Genomic DNA, 18,225 nt, shown 5'->3' with positions numbered 1-18,225 from the left:
TAGCATAATTTAGACTTTTTGACAGTAAAACATCAAAACGCACCAAAAGGAGGGATAACCGAACTGTGGCTGCTCTGTGCTATGAAAGCAGCGGCACTAGGTTGCCTCTTTGATGATAGAGGAGAGAAACAGAAACTAAAGTATTGATCTTCTTACACTCGTATTGTTCAATATCAATACAAACGTTGGTATCGATATTATCGATACTTGGATCAATCTGCCCACCACTACCGCTTAAGTGCAGACCAGAACCTTGACCGATGTTTGATTTAGGGGCTACTACCAATTTTATTTCTCTACTGAGGTTAAATCATCTAACTTTAATAATATAAGTTATACATAATATAAAAATATATAAAAATAACAAAAATAAATCAATTCAAGCCAACATTTTAGACAATCTTTCTCTCAGGTAATTTATTTTTCTCAGTATTTTCCATCTTTTTTGTGTCATTTATATCCACAGAATGTACCACTTTTTCTTTTTCCCCTATTACACTGTAAATCTATCAGTAAGCTTAGTTGTTGACTTACTAATAATGTTAATACCCGTTTTAATACTTACGTAATACTGTCCATCTTTTCTGTTAAATATGTTGCAGAATTTCCATCCACACAGTAACTATATACAGAGCAAAAGTTAATATTTATGGCCATAGCTGGCATTTCTGGATTTCTTGGTAATAAGGTGTGCAAAGCTCAGCATGACACACTGTGGACACAGTGAGATTAAAATATTGACAGCAGACTGTGTTTTTTAACCTTACTGGCCGTTTTTCATGCAGTCTTGGCAGGACTCTGGCAGAGGTGATAAATCACACGCTTTAGTGTCTTGGATTCTTTTCTTACTACAGGTTTTGTGTCGCCAGTCTTTAGCAAGCCAAATGTGAAAGCTATGACCCCCTTTGCCCTCTACACCTGTTGTGGTGAATCTCACTGCTAGTCAAGATAGTAGAAAAAGATGGGACACAAAGACAACACAGCAAGAGGCTACTGTCCTTTGCTATGTGTAGGAGTGATGCAAGTTACATGAATAAATTATGTGTCTGGAGCCTGCCATTTTTGGCAGCTGTGTCTAATTGTTTGGGTTAAATTGATAGCACAATTATCAAAATATACTTAATTTATCCAATTTTGTTCAATTAAAACTGATTTTGTCTTCTTTTTTGATAACCTCTGTTTTGAATCAGGCTATAGGAGCAAGTCCAAAAAATTATAAACATTACGTTTTGTCTCAACCTATTGTTGCTTTAATATGGCTTCTAAGTCAAGTTAAATAAATAAATAAAAACATTAAGCTTTGCCTGGAAGGTTTGGTGAGGTTCATAATGCCAACGTGCCACATTTGCATCTTTTAATCAGCTTTATTTTTTAAGGCTTTTCGATCTCAGGGGTATTCAAATTCAATTTTCAATGTCTGACAAGGAAACTGTCAAAAGAAAACAAAGAGCTATCCTCCGTCTGTTATTCACACTTTCATACATCAAAGTCATAGACGGAAGGGTAGTCTGGAGAGGTCATAACCAACTAAATGATTTATCAAAGTGAACAATGGTGTGACTTCATCCAGTCAACCCATGCCACTTTGGCTGTCATCATAGCAGCCTTGGTTCCCACACCTCCATGAAGACAAGAAAAATGAGTCCTTTGACACATTTTACAGAAAAAGCGTCTCAAGTTTATAGAAGTCCTCATCCTTCTTTAAACACATCCTGTTTGGGTGAGGGAAGTCAGACACACTTTGACCTTTATGAGCTCTCAGGGTTCCTGTCTATGCTTCTGTCAGGAACTGAATGGCATCAGTGGACATCCCTGTCTTGAATTACCGTAACACTTGTCTTATTTTTAGTCTGAATGGGAAGGCTTGTCTTTTAAGTGTCCCTATTAGTATGCATAGGAACAAAACAGTGAAATACTGCATAGAGCCTAATTGAATACTTCTCTTCTAATTAACCATCTTGTTGATAAGTTGTCCTGTATACATTTTCAGTGGTAGTTTAATAAACACAGAATTAAAAGCATTTAACAAAGGCTTGAGTATCATATTGTAAATTACCTGCAAGCTTCTATTGGCATTGTTTTGTCCATTTCACAGTTTCCAACTATCCCTTGGTCTAACAGCTTCAATTTACATAAAAATGAGCCTGCCTTGTGTGAGAGTGATGCAACATCTGTGCTGATCAGAATTAATTGAAATCTGTAATGTTGTGCAGCCCTGCTAATTTGCTGTGTTACTTGCAGCATATAAAGAAGCATTGTGCTATTTAGGGATGTCTTTTCACTACCACTGATTGAGACATGAGCCGAATACTGTAGCTGTGATAGCTGCTTGTTTTGTAATGTCTGTAATTATAATTACCACAAAATTGCTATAAAATGTGAGTATATACTACATGTTTAACTCAGTACTCTATTCAGTTACTATGACTGTATCCCTTCATACAGCATAAACACAGTTTTAAGTGGTGATACTCGGACTATAGTGTTTCAAGATCTATAAGGATCTAGAACTTTCCAGTTTTCTCATGATAAGTGAGATGTACATAATATACACTGGGTGTGTTATCTGAAACTGTCGACTCGGTCTTTGAGAATGCATTAATATTATCAGCATTGATACTAATATTTTACTTGCATTAGACAGAAAAACCTCATAAATCATGTATAATAAAAATAAACCAATCTTTTTCTTTCAGGGCTGTGAATTGGCTGCATTCATAGGTTCAAAGCAATAGCCTCTCTTTTAGCCTGCCTGCTATATGTGTGTAAAAAAAATTTTTTCTATTTAATTTCAGACAGGTTCTTTTAAATGCATTTCAGACTAAAAACTAATTCCTTCTTAAATTCTTTGGTTAAAATCCAGCATCAGTGTCAGTGACAGATGCACACGGAGCACTGTTACTTTCTGTTAGGCTTAGGCTGAATGCTTTGACAAGCACAGGGCAGATGTGGATTACCAACTGGTTTAATTGACAGCTGCCTGTTGTGCCCAAGAGCAGTTATGGCCTTTCATGATGTGAATTCTGGTCCTTGTAACAAATGGCTGTTTGTTTCAATTTACTATTGTTCTGCTTTCAAGTAGTGCTTTCACCACAACACTGCTAAACCCAATAGCACAGACATGCATATTCACAGCTCTGCACATAGAAGGCAGACAAATGAGACGAGGATTTCATTTCTTACTTCCAGCATAGATCAGTAACCACATACAGCAATGAATCATTCATCAGCTCAAATTACAAGGATTTATTAAGTCATAACATTTTTCTGGTTCTTTATTTCTCCTGTTTATTTATTTAAGCTACTTTCATGTATGTAAATAAATAGTAAGAAAATAAAATATTTTTGCTAACTCATTAGCAAAAATCCATCAGTGGAAACCTCAGTGCATCGTTATTATACCTTTTTACTGTGCAGGGCATCCAAATAGAGTTCATTATCATTTACTAAACGTTTGCAATAGATGCAATGCATCTGAGGTCAGACGTGTTGGGTGTTGTCAGTGTTTCACATTACCACGGTAACCAAGGATGTGTAACCATGGTGGCCAGTTATTTGCAGATGAGAATAGTTTGTACAAAAGGTTTTATCCTAAACTCACCCAAATAGTTTTGGTGTCTAAACCTAACAAAGTTTTGTCAGAAATAGTCAAAATGCAAAGAAAAATACAAAAACAGTAGCATGGATGTTAAAATAAATCAATAAATACCTGCTTTCCCAGCCAGGATACAGATTCTTGTCTTCTGGTTTGAGGTCATGTGGTTGTATCATCTACCAGCATCTACCTCCTACACTCATCAGTGAATGTCAGAAAGATGACTGAAAAAAGGGCTTCCTGATCAGAATAGTCTACAATGTCTACAATGGAGGTGGCACATAAGAACCAATCCATGCCTATAACAGAACTTAAAACTTTGCATTTTTAGTCATACAAACAAATCAAGTGTGACTGCTTTGATCAAAAACATACAGAAAAAAAACTTGTAAAACAATAATTTCTCAAACCCCAGTTTAGGATTTGAATATCAGGAAGGCTTCTGGTAACTTCACCTAAGCAGTGCACTTTAACATCATATTGCCACTGGTATCTGTAACATACTGGGGTGAATGGAACATTTGCAGCCGTTTATTCTAGATTAATGAGGAGAAAAGGTGGTAGCATATGATGGTACAAGGGAAGTGCAGGAAGGCTGGGAAAGAGGCTGCTACATCTAACGGGATCTGACTCTTAACCCAAGTGTGCATTAGACGGGCGATGATCTGTAAAGCTGCGCTCCACTGGGGTACGCTAGCGAGTCTCTTTTACGCCTTGATCTATTGCCCCGCTTTAGCTCCGACAATCTATCACACGGAACTGGCAGTAACGGATGAGAATGATCTACTGGAAAAACTCTCTCATTTGTCTCTGTCGTAGCCAGTGAACTAGAGGAGACGCTAATACAGGGAGACGGCCTGGGGAGGGGATATAATTATGTCTCGGCACTCTTCTGCTCACTGGCTGAGTATGGAAGGCATATTAGGATATAATAAAGCCAGGCCTCGCTTCCTTTCTTTTGACTTTTTTTTCCCTCCTTGACATCTTTTTTTCCACTATAGTTTCTCTTTCACTTGCTATCTTTTGATTTCTATTGATGTGCCTCTTGTTTTCCACCTCTTACTGTGAATCTTTCTAGGGTTTTTTTCTTTAAATCCCTCACAGCCATGAACATGTCTGCCCCTGAACAAAAATGCCTCTTCAGTTTTGGTTCTTTATTTATTTAATGTCCAGAAAACCTAGTATACCTTCTGGCACTGCAGTGAGCTTCAATTTTCCATGGCAGGAGTCTTACCCAAAACACACATCATTACACCATGTTAGATAAGGTAGCTCAAATTCTACTTTTCAAACTTTGGATGTTACTAAATATTTTGCTATTGTGTGTATTGTATTTATGTACAAATTTAGTTTAGAGTTGACTGAAAAGAAATACACTGCAATCTTGTTAATACAGTTTCACATTTACCACTGTGTTTCAAAAAAATCATTTGCAATAAATTTGCAAGTGCTTACTATAGCCATTACAAATCAACAGTTTTTCAGGTATCGCAAATTTTAGTTATTATAACGTTATTATAGCAAGATTTATTATCCCACTGCTGTGATTTTTTCAGAAAGAATGTGTAGGGAAAAATATGTTCTGAAAACTTGTCATTTTCTCCAGCCTGTTCTTACAGGATCACTGTTGTGCCTCAATGTTATCATTAAATGCAGGATGTAAATTACACTGCAATTTTTTACGTTACAAACTCCAGACATGACAGTGTCACACATGAAATAAATCAACGACAATCATCGCTGACCCCATCCAAGTGATTTTTTTGTAGTGTGAATGAGGTTTGCGTCAACAGGCTCTTTGGTGAGAGGGACAAATGCACCGGACTAGCAGCCAGCTGTCCTCTGTGTCTGGCCATACAGCTTGAATTGCATTTCTCTCTGGGTTCCAGTTTGGATTTAGTGGTAACTGTTCTGGCCAGGCAGCACTTGGACTCTGACTGTAAGCCTATGGCTCATCCAGAACTGTTGCTTCCCATCTGGGTTGTGGTAGACAGGAATATAATCATCACCTAAAACCCAGAAATCAAGCTGAGATATGTCTCATGCAGACAAAGAAAGACAACAACTGCATTGCTTGAATGTTAAAAATATCGAAACAAGTTAAGGTATCAAAACAGTGTGCTGTTGGAGGATCTCTGTATTACAATATGCATGAACACTAAAAATCAGCATTTGTAAACACTGATGAAGTTGTAGTCAACACATTGTTCCTGTGATTGTTATTACCACATGAGCCTGAACTTTAAAAATAATTTTCATTTAATTTTGCTTTCTCTATAAGAGACATAAATTGATTAATAATTTGGATATTTATTTCCTTATGATCTTCATTCAGTAATATCTTAAATATCTCAATATCCTAAAAATGCATAATGTAGCTAATTTACCGCTTAAAGATTACAGCTTAAAGATTACAGCTTAAAGATTATTCCTATGCTATACCTGTGTGTGTTAGAGAAAATTGGATTGTCATCGTTGTTCTAAGTGCCTCTTACAGCACTTTTTAACTTGGATTGAGCAATAACAACTCCCAAGTGGTGGATACTGCTTTGAAGTGTTGTATCACAAAATACCAACTATGAGTCTTCAAGTAAAAAAAAAAAAAAAAATCATTGTAAACATCATAGGCATTGGGTACAAGCTGGCTTAGCTGGCTTGCTATGTGTTATGTTGTTTAATCGTTTGGTATTTGGACTTCTCTCGACATTATTCTTTGGCGTTTGACTTTTGCTGGGTCCAAATCTCTGTGTAAACAAACGCACACAAATGTCTTGCTTTAATAAGCTTTAATGTTTAAACAATTTAATTATTCAAGTGTCTTGTCTTGTAAAGACATCCGCTGCTGGCTTGGTGACTTAGCTGCCCTGTAGCATATTAGGGCTTCTGTAGGCAGGAAACAGCCACTGTGTTATGGGTATAGTTCCTTCCTAAAACATTGCCGAAACGCACACAGGAGACCTGCAGGATGTATGTGCATGTGTGTGTATTTTCTGCCATTATCGTTGCATATACACTAATTTACAACTGATTGCTTTTGAATCTGTTAGCTTGTACTTACCTGTTTTGTCTTTGGGATTATATTTCAGGGAACCTTATTCTAAAATGCATGTTCAAATGCTTCTGAAATATTTAATGATGTTTAGTATTTTACACACACCCTGCCCCTATTATATTCAGTATTTGAAAATGATCATTTTGACTGATGATTGTTGAAGTAAAATTTTGTAAGGATAGAGATTATGAGAAAATTAAGTTTTTTAACAAAATATAAATATGGCAGTCAGAATAATTAAGGTGACATGAAAGTTGACATGCCTCAGCCTTATGGCCTCAACACCAAACAACAGTTATTCAGCCTTGTTGTCTCATATGCAGCCTATGATCTGGCTACTGTTCATCAAAGAGTTCAAAAATGCTTCCGAAGAAGGGAGACAACGTTAAAGAGAGGAAGGCCTGCAACAAGAAGGAGAGATGGTGTGTTTGACCTGTTAAACAGCCTTTTTATGCGACCACCACCATTGTGTGACAGTTTGTTTGTGGAGTTATAAACACACTCTGGTGGCAGCAGTGATGATGGAAGTGGTGTGCTGGTGGTTAAGAGAGGATACTAGAGTACAGAGTGACCTTTTGACTGGACGCATGTTACCTGGAAAGCCCTCTGCTGGATTAATGACTGATTATTGTGTCATGTTCCATCATTCGTCTGCATGTATTACTTTTTCTCTTTGCTGTTTTTCTCTTTGCCCATAAACACAATCCACCCATTTCCTTAAGTTACTGGTTGACAGACACGGGTTGTTTATGGGAAAGGTTTTGTATGATTCACCCTGTCTGGTGATGAAATTGTGACAGTTTTCATGTTAGTTCAAAGGATTTGGGGAAATTCAGATGCAAGCATTTTTAATGAAACATGTATGTGTTGTAGGATAATAAAACTAACATTATTAACAAGATGACTAGTTTAAAGTTAAAGCTTTTCACCCCGAGACCGTCTTCAGGATGCTGCAGGATCTACGCATCTTCTCATGTGTTAGAAAAGTGTTTCTATTTTGGCAAAAACTAGATAACATTGATCTTCAAACCCCATCGTCACCCTCCTGCCCTTAACCTGAATGTGTCCTCTATGATCTACTGTCAGTTCAACACACCTTTAAATTTTTCTTAATTTTTTTTTCTTTTCCTTTTTTTTCACTTTTACCCTGGGAGAAGAGAGGAGCTCAGTTTAGCCTTCTGCACTTCTGCTTCGCTAATTGGAACCAGGATCTTTAAAAATGGGAACTTAAGTAAAACATGCCATAAAATTCTGAAGGCTAACCATAAACTAACCAATTTCTTTCATTCTTTTAAAGGGAACTCTAACTGAAACCTCCACGTAAACTTTTACGAGGATCCCTGGGGTCACCCGTAAACCCGTTAATAGAGATGAGATATGAGCAGGGCGCTTGGGCCTCCCATTTCGTTTGCATTTCTCTCTCTCTCTTTTTCTTCCTCCTGTTCCATTGCATTCTTGAAAGAGGTCAAATGCTGTTCGGAGCACTACGCTGCCAAGAATCCATGTCGTTTTTACCTAAAAGCAAAACAAAAATTTTATCCACGTGGACAGGCGGAGTGCATAAGCATTTACATGTTTGAACTGTTGGTCCATTTTGAGCTAGTTGCATTTCTTTGCACCCTGCTTAAGGATGTGAGTGTAGTGTAGAGGTGTGAAAGAGGTGAAATTCACACTGTTTTAGTGGCTATCATGCAGAGATGTTTTTCTTCATGTCCACCACGGGGCAATTCATTAGCTTGACTAACCAAAAGACAAACCTGGAAAATCAGGTCCAAAGAACATTTTTTCAGATTTCCCTTTGTTAAAGGACTATAAGTCGAAAATTATACATTATTTGAACTTGAAACTCTACTTGTAGATATAACAGAAAAAGCAATAAAGTACACATTCCAGTTAATTAGAAAATATCATACATGTTAGCTACAGGAAATGTTCAAAACCATGCAGTAAAACAAAGTCACATCTAGTGAAATGATAAATATCTCAACAGTAGGCTTAAGATAACATAATGTGTTCTGGCAGGCCTGTAATCCTGCTGAAATCACTCCTAAGAGAAATAATCTTAGAACTCAGTAGCTTTTACTGTGCAAAGCTTATTCTGCAGTATCCAGCGCATGAAAATATTCTGGTTTGCAGTATTCTTTACCGAACACTGCAACTGTAATTACCTTGACATTTTATTTCCTTAGTTAGTGTTTTATTATAGATAATCATAAACTCATTTAGTTGTGGTCATGAACTATTGTCCAAGAAAAATATGAGGATAAAAAAGAGGGAAAATAAGAGTCCTTGTGTGCTCTGACTGTTGTGTTGGGAATCATTATCTACTTAATGCTCCGGCCTTGGTCTCTTTGTTGCTTTACTCAAAGCATGAGCTGTGTTTCATATCCCTTTGAGACTAATGAGAACAGTCTCGGGACCCGTTGTGGTTATTCTGACAAATTGATCCTGTAGTTGTTTTTCCCTTTTACTCCCTCATATATTGCAATCTAAATCACAACTCTTACTGTAATAGAGATGATTTGGATCTTTAGTTTTGTGCTTTCCAGGACCAAATTGTAACACTGAGTATTGTAACCGCATATCCTGGGAGTGAAGTAAGTGGTTACTGACTCACAGCAAGTCTATTAGCAAAGGAATGATTGTGGTGCTGAAAAACCTGACAAAACAATTGCTTAATTTTACAAATGATAATGATTTTTTTTTTTGGCCCCGCTGGGCAATCAAAATATAGACGCCGGTAAAACGTCATGTCATGAGAGTTCACGAGTATGCGATGCCTTTGGCCAACAGGACAGCCGCCTGCATTTTTTTGTGCGACGCTAACGTCTCAGGTTACACTGTAGCCCGAGCCAAGCAATGGCCTGAGACCACCCTTCAATTAATCTTACCCTTGTAGCGGCTTATAATTTGCCATTACAAAAGCCATTAAACCTGGGGGCCTGATTCTGAGCTCCTGGGACTGCTTCGAGAGTAGGGGATGGGGATCGGACAGGCCTCCAGTTGGCCCCTTAGACCCTGGACGAGCCCCCTTCTGCAAAACAGACAGGTACTTAAAAACAGGGTGAAAAGATCACCTTAAAGAAAACAAGGAAGATTAATGGGGAAAAATGAGGGCCCTTTAGGTTGCTTTCATCTGGGTTTGATTCAGGCCTTCAGTGAGCCATTAACCCAAAGGACAACTGTCCACAGCCAATGTGAGAAATGAAGCTCCTCTGCTCCACTTCAGACAAAAGTTTGAGCTGCTGCTGAAATTTTAAAGTGAGGCCAGTGGAGTCGATATGCTTATGTTTTCTGCAAATTTTCTGAGCTCATCAATGATTCAATAAGCAGATGCAGATTATATTTATGGAGATAAATTCCACGTCTTGCTTTTTGTACCTGTAAATCTACTCCAAGACACATTTACACATGAATTGAATTTTACAGCTAAATATGTAAAAAAAAAAAAATCATTCCAACTGAATCTGGTCCAAAGTCATATTTATAACAAACATTGAAGTTCGGGATAGCTTATCTGAATGTTGTAACCATTTACTTGGGACTCTGCCTGGGCTTGATGCTTCTGGAACCACTCTTCACACTACTAAATGACACATAACCAGATAAAACAGATACAAACCATCTGGTGAAACAGCAGGTTCATATTAATAAACAGGCTTACCACTGGTAAGCCTGGTGGCACAGAGTAAGCTCCAGTGCACTTCCATTAAAAAAAAAATTACTGAGTGAGCACTAAAAAAATGTTAAAGGATAAGAGGGGTGTTAACAAAAAGTTTATGAATTTTGTTACCGCATTTCATTGAAAATCAGAGGTTCATGTTCTGCTGTCAGTTCATCAAAGCTGCTCTCATTTTGGCGGTGACACAATCGCCTACACAGCATCCGGCTATTTTTTTGAAGCACTGTCCCACAGACTTAGTTAACTTGTGCATCTTGGGTTTCAACTGTGAACAAATTAAGAAACAAGTTTTGGAAATGTTGGAATGCAAATAACGGGATTTCAAAATGCATCCTGTATCTGTAACTGTGATTTGTTTTGTACTATCTCATTAATTTTCTACAAAAGGGTCAAAAAATTGTTCCACACCCTGCAGTACCTCTAATGTTATACCAACACTGATAAGCATCCGGATACTTTTGACATTTAGACAGCAGATGTGGAGAAAGAGCTGGAGATCTCTTCGATTTCTGATTTAGGCATTAGCAGTTATATTTTCATGCAGCCTCTAGAGGTGGGTATAAATAATAGAGCGCTACATGTGAAGGTTAGAGCCCTGGTATGGTTCGTGGCAAGTACAAAGCCCACACCTGGCCCAGAAGTGAAATCAAATCTAGCTTGAACTCTGTCTCTCCTCTCATTTTGCTTCGGCAGTTTTCCGTGAGCAGGGTTCTGGGTCAGGAGTTGTGAGGAGTGATTTGAGCTCAGGTCAAACACACGGACAGTTTCACACAATAATGTGTTTCAAAGCTGTTACATCAGTGGGGTAAAAGGAAAAATAAAATATTAAAAAGCTTTTTATTTTTCAAAAACGTCCCCGTTCTGAACAGTTACTTTCAGTCCTGTTAATGAAGCATTTTGTCAGTCCATCTTGTGAATTATTTACAGTTACAAAGGTTTGACTTTCACTGATAATGGCCTGTAATCACTGGCCATTAAAGCCCTTAAATGGATCAGCACCCACTGAATCCTCTGCGGGTCAGTGATTTTTCTTTCTTTTTTAAACAGGGATCAATAAACCAATTCCTCTTGGTTATGTTTTCCTTGTCTACAGCAATTAGTTCAGTCCTGATTAAATCACAGCACATTATCTCCCTCCCAAGATTTACCTTGCCTAAATTGAGTTCCTTTCACCCTCCTGGCCACAGGAGAGTGGGTAACGCCTGCTGGGAAAGAGAAATAATCATTCATTAACCTCTGACCTGAAAGGAGTGTCAACTAAGTCACCCGCCTGTGTTTTTTTCCCCCCATAACCTCTGAGCACCCAGCCAAGGCAAATTGACAATTTACACGCAGCAGCCTAAACTTTATTAACTTGTGCTGTGATTTGACGCAGTCACTTGATCAGCTGAGGCGCAAAGATCATCTCAGTGCTGAATTACGTGTTCAAGGGAAGAAATGTTTGTGCCTGTTTTCTTCTTTTGGCATTGTGGGTAATGTGGAAAGAGACGAAAGGCAAATAGCGGGTGACTGGAAGGACCGAGTATGAAAACATAACTTGAGCTTAATTTATGGAGTGTGACAATCTCAAACAGAGATGGATGGACATGGAGATAATCTCATCTCATCTCGTCTTTCTTTCTTTTTGAGCTTCACCTAGCCGCTGACCCTTTTGTGATGGTTTCGGCCTCACTAGGGTTTGATGTCTTCATATGGTCACAGTAGGTGATAAATTACAGAAGGCCCCCTATTTTCTGTTCACCACATGGATATCTTCATGCGTAGGTATGCATCTGATTTTTGAATATGTTTCCTGCTTCAGAAGTTGGCTACCACAAATCATTATATATCACTTTTATCACAGTAATTGCAAAATAAAGGTTGAACAGTACCAACTTTCCACCAGTAGACCAACACAAAGAAAAGAAGACCACCAAAAAACTGGAATGTTGAAATATATAGTGATCCTTTACAGCTCAGTCTTCCAGATAAAACATGTATTTTAATAATCATGCAGCAATCTTCATGCAAGAGAAAGAAAGGCAAAAATGTAATCTAGAAAAGGTATTTCCTCTGACTTTAAAAGCAATCCCTTGAATATTGATTGTGTTGTCAATGCGAGCCTTGCGATATGAATTATAATGCTATTTCTATCCCTGCACAGTAGCCGTAAACACAACCAAGCTGCCCCAAGATCTTTCCCTCTGACATTATTAGGAGCTACAACTGTGTGAGACTCAACATGGTGTAAAAACAAACCAAATGTCAGCACTGTTGCCCAAGCGCCTCTGCTATAGCCAACAGCAAATGTAATGAAAGCTTGGAAGGGTCTGTTAGTACGCCGCTGACCTTTTATACAGTTATTGTTCTCTTGACATTTCTCAAAGATGGAGGAGGTGAAAAACAGAATGAGGTGCTAAAGCAGAAATCAGGATTTTAAACTTCCAGCTTTCCCCGTTAGAGAATGACTTTCATCGATCCAAACTCTTGGACTTCGCAGAGGGTCGATGCTTTGTGATTGCCAACACTAACTAACTTCCCGCTGCTCTCTCTGTAGACATGATACAGTTTTTATTAGCTTTTGTGTCACTAGTGTTAGTGGAAAGTGAAAAGAGGAGAAAAAGGTCTTGCCCACTGGGCCGTTTTCCTTTTGGAACAAAATAGCAAACTTTTAACCGGCGGTGGTTTTCTTGAGTCCACACTGCTGGACTTTGACATCACTGCAGAGCAGGTTTAATAGACAAACATGCTAACAAAACCATCTGAACATACCACATCAGTTCATTTCTTAACTTCTTATTGATGCTCATATTATGTAGCACATAGCTGGTGTTGGTTAGGATAATATATATATTTTCATAAATTGTATAAAAAAGTAATTGTTGCCTGTATTCTACAGTATGTTGACTAAAAAGCTAAAGTCTAAAGGTAAAATTTGGTTGGCTTGCAAGCTTATCTTTAAAGATCGCAGATGAATTGAGTAAAATGCATGTCACCTGTAATTTTACTGCTTTGATTGCTTCCACCAAAAGACCATCTAGCTGCTTCCAGTAGCTAAAACCATCCAGCTAGCTATTACCATCTAGCTAATAAAAAAATGCATAATTTGCCTTTCAACACTTTTGCAGGAACACTTCTGCAGCTGCCTGAAAATAGGCCATATTATTGTACATATTTCTACATTATACTGCTGTTATGATCAGCTCAAACGTATTCATCAAACTGTGAAGATACACATATTTATTTATTTCTCTTATGGTAATACACAAAATCCTTGTGTTTGTTTCTTTCCAAAACTTCCTCCTAGACCATCAGGAGCTACGCAACAAAGCTTGGCAGACTGGTACATTTGAGGCCCTTGAAGGCTTTTATCTATACTGGATATTATGATGTCATCATGTTTTCTAGCAACCACCTAGCAACAGGCTAAAATGACCTGTTGCAACACCTAATAAAAGCATCTTATCATTTCTGTTTCACAACAATAGCATCTCATTTATATCCACAAAAGTTGAACTATGCACAAGACATTATAGTACCATCACATTCCTTGGCAACTGGCTAACAGGCTAAAATTATGTGGTTGTAGCCTTAATGCACTTACAAAACTTATGAAAGAATCAAATCATTTTAATTTCACAACAATAAAACCACATTTATATCCACAAAACCTAGTTTAATTGTGCATAGCAAGCAACTAGAAGTGGACAAAATGATCCAATTTTAGAATATGTTAGCATTTTTACATTGTGACATTTTAGAACATTTTTAATACTAAGTACATCAGTTTGTCAAGAGCACGACAGAGGCCAAACAATACTGTAGCATGGGCATGCACTTTTTTTGTAAAATGTGATTCTTAATAGCAATTAGAACACTAATTTGTGACCCCATACAAATATGTTTCTAACAGAAAGCATAATAATAGCTCAATAAATAAATGAAAAATGGGTCAGTTGGATATAAAATCAAATTTAACTGCTCAGTCTAGGAAAGTGGTGGAAACAGGTTTAGTAATAGTTCAATCTGTGCTCATTTTAAAATAACTTTTTTTTAAATATTCATGTTATTTTTGTCAGCATTTATAATAATAATGGATTGGATTTATATAGCGCTTTTCAAGGCACCCAAAGCACTTTACAATACCACTATTCATTCACTCTCACATTCACACACTGGTGGAGGCAAGCTACAGTTGTAGCCACAGCTGCCCTGGGGCAGACTGACAGAAGCGAGGCTGCCATATCGCGCCATCGGCCCCTCTGGCCAACACCAGTAGGCAAGTAGGGTAAAGTGTCTTGCCCAGGGACACAACGACCAGGACAGAGAGCCCAGGGATTGAACCGGCGACCTTCCGGTCACAGATGCGATTCCCAACCCCCTGAGCCAAGGTCGCCCATTTATGTGTGAAATGTCTTACAGAACTCCTTGTGCCTGTCTAGTAGCACTGGACAGTCTGCTCATGAGAGAAAGTGATCTAGCAACAACAAGGGGGAAACAGCTGCTTAATAATTCAAGATGCTGAGATTAGAAAAGCGAGTTTCCTGGGCGCGTTATTAAAAGGCAGAGTAATTACCTCAGAGCTCCATGTCACCGCTTCAGTAAGTGGTGCCTAATTTGGTTACCTACACCTCAACTGTAATTGCTGAAGATGAGCAATGGCCACTACAAAAAGAGAGTTACAAATGCATGCAGTCCATAAGTGCAATGGACTCAATAAGAAGAAACCTAGGATCTGGTGCTTTCGCTGGAAATGTCATGCATACATAATCTAAGGGGCTGTGGCTCTATTCTAGAAAAAGGCAGCTCCCTTATTTTTTTGAGTGTCAACCTCAGCAGCTTCCTAAAATTGTGAAAAAAGCTATTTTAACTGCTAATAGCTAAATGGCTATTGCTAATGTGTGTGGAGGACAGGTTAACATTTATGATAACTGCTTAATACGAAACTGTAATTAAAACGGGAGCTTTAATGTAATCTGAATTTCCCCTAAAGTGTTGTTCAGTGTTATAAACCAGCGGTCCCCAAACCCCGGGCCTTGGACCGGTACCGGTCCGTGAGTCGTTTGGTACCGGGCCGCGAGAGTTGAGGCTCAGGTGTGAAATGTATGGTTTTCGGGGTTTTTATCGGTTTTCTGCATTATTTTGTTATCGTTTTTAATGTTAAATCGGTTTTCCTGGGTCTTTTCATGTGTGTTATGAATAAATTTTCTTTTTTTCGGTACCGGTACTAGTTTTATTTTGTTGTATTTATCCGCGACACCTTAAAGGCTGGTCTGTGAAAATATTGTCGGGCATAAACCGGTCTGTGGCGCAAAAAAGGTTGGGGACCGCTGTTATAAACAATAACTCCTTAAGCTGTTAGTAAAGGAAGGAGCTATGTGAAATTGTTTGTCAGCTGGAGGAGACAAAAATGGCTCGATATTTTCCTGCAAATGAGTATCGTAATTCAGCATAAATTTTAGCTGAACACATACCTTATATATCCTTTGACAGTTGAAATTTTTTAATGATTTCTATTCTGAACACTAGACTAAATTGTTACCTTTGATCTCAAGATGCCTGACCATTTTGGGCTACGTCCACACTAGCCCGGATAGATTTGAAAACGGTGTTTTCGTCTGAAAACGCTCCGCTTCCACACTATCGTTTTCAGTCGTTTTCACAGAATTGTGCGTCCACATTGAAACGGCCGAAAACGCTTACGTTCCAGTGCTGCACATGCGTGAAACCCAAGAAGATTCAACCTGCCTCATTTCTGTCTGCAACTTATTTACTTTGCGGCTCTTTAAAACGTTGCGGCAAAATGTTGAGGAAAGGCGCCGAGTTTTTTAAATGGACTAACAATGAGGTGAAGTTGTTGTTGCGACTAACACAAAAGTACAAAGTTGCAAAAGTGAGTAAGAGTTAAAGAATTTGAAGAAAAGCTATCTGGAGCATCTACAGACTAATCTTTAATAGGGCTGTCAAAACAAACAATTAAAATAACTGCTGTATAATGCCCCACGCTATCTTAGTTTAATTGGTCACATGACTGCATCATATGACTAACATGCATCATGGTTTTAGAAAGTCTGCAGTTTTTGCTGTCCACACTGCGACGCGAAAGCATGATGTGATGATGTGATGTTGGCAGTTGCTTGACTCAGTGATTCCTGGATATCTAGAAAAGCGTTTGGAGTCAACTAAAATTGATTTTGTAGATTCAATTGTTTATTAGAATAAAAAACAATAACAAAATTATATATGAGTTTGATGAACATTTTTCTGCTCTGACCACCATGACAGTTAAGTGATATTATGAAGCCATGAGCTGAGTATTTTTGCCATCCTCATAGTTTGCAACCAGAGGTGATGAGCAAGGTAACAATGTGAATCAGAAACCAAGGGACTTTACATGCTCACTGCATATATACTTGTAAAGTATACAGTATAGAATACCCTGCTTTATCCTCCTTTTTGACTAATGGGGACCATAATTTACAAAATAAACCCCATGTTGCTCAAAGGAAAGGAAAAGGAGGGCCACTTTTTCCACAGACTTCCACGCAACCTGATTTTTTTTAAACCACAGGAGTCTCTAACTGCTGGCTATTAGAAAGAATCAGTGCATTTCTGTACTTGTGCAATTTTTCAGACGCAGAAAGTCAATTTGCATCTCCAGTTCGTGTTACCAGCCTTTATTACTAAATTGTTTGACATTTTTTAAAGAGATGACCAGGCAATGCTCTCTTGAGTGGAACCTTTAGGCTCAAGTGTCTTCAGAAAAGTACTCTCGTTAGCGTGTGCAAAAGACACAACTCACTCATCACGCAGTGTAAAGAGACAAGAGAAGAGACAAAAGCTTCCTATTGGGTGTATGTGTGCATTACTGTGCTAGTCTGAGTCTGTTTTTAAAACATGACCATATTAAAGGTTGTCTCTTGCACTGATGTCTTTCTTGAGGAGCTATCATCTCATTGTATTGACATATGCACTTTATTTACTCTTCCCCTTTATATGATGTATCCATTAACCTAAAATCCCACACTGTAAACAAAATATATTGGATTCTAATACAGAACAGTTCTGTTTTGGAGTATACTGAATGATGAATAACATTTGAGGTAACTGTTAACCTGTACTTAGTAATCATTATTACACCATTGCAGGAGTACACAATACTTAAAACTAAAGCTGGGCGATAGAACGATAACGATATGTATCGCGATATAACTTTTACTCGATAGAGAAATTAAGCTATCGCGATAGACCTCGCCGCTCTTGTCCTCTTAAAAAAAAAAAAAAAAAAAAAAAAGGTCAGCCAATCCAAATTAAGTAGCGCAGAGCCGAACCAATCACAGCCGCAGCGTCACGTCGCGTGACTTGTTACGTACAGCACAAGTGCCAAGCCGCACATGTGTATTTGTTTGGGAAGCAGCCACCGCCCGGGTAATGGAGGAAATGAGTGGCCGACTAGAAAAATCAACCGAGCGTGACCGAAGGTTACCGAAGAGAAAACAGATGATGGTTCCAATGCCGGAGAGATTGTCGAACGGAAGAGCCATAGAAGTTCCGTAGTGTGAAGGTATTTCGGCTATTTCAAGTCTGACAAAAAACAGAGTAGCGTGCACTGTAAATTGTGCCGAAAGCAAGTCTGGAAATACAATAAACTGGTGCATGCGTCACACTGTGCGCCACGTTATTGTTTCGGTGAAATGAATTTCTACAATACTGTTAATTCTACTCTCTGCAGTGTTTAAATGCTTACATATACACACAGTTACTGTCCCTCCACACATACGACTCGGTTCTGCTTCTATGCCCCAGCTTTGTTTACTTTTTCCCACCGAGGCTTCTAGACTTCTGATTGGCCAACATTTCTGCACGGTTAGGAATCTAGCGCCACCTGCTGCTTTGGCATGTTCATAGCAGCGTTTT

This window comes from Haplochromis burtoni, unplaced genomic scaffold (genome assembly GCF_018398535.1).
Source record: "Haplochromis burtoni strain Fernald_Lab_line unplaced genomic scaffold, NCSU_Asbu1 Contig_73, whole genome shotgun sequence".
Taxonomy (NCBI): Eukaryota; Metazoa; Chordata; class Actinopteri; order Cichliformes; family Cichlidae; genus Haplochromis; species Haplochromis burtoni.
Note: the sequence above shows the minus strand (reverse complement) of the source record.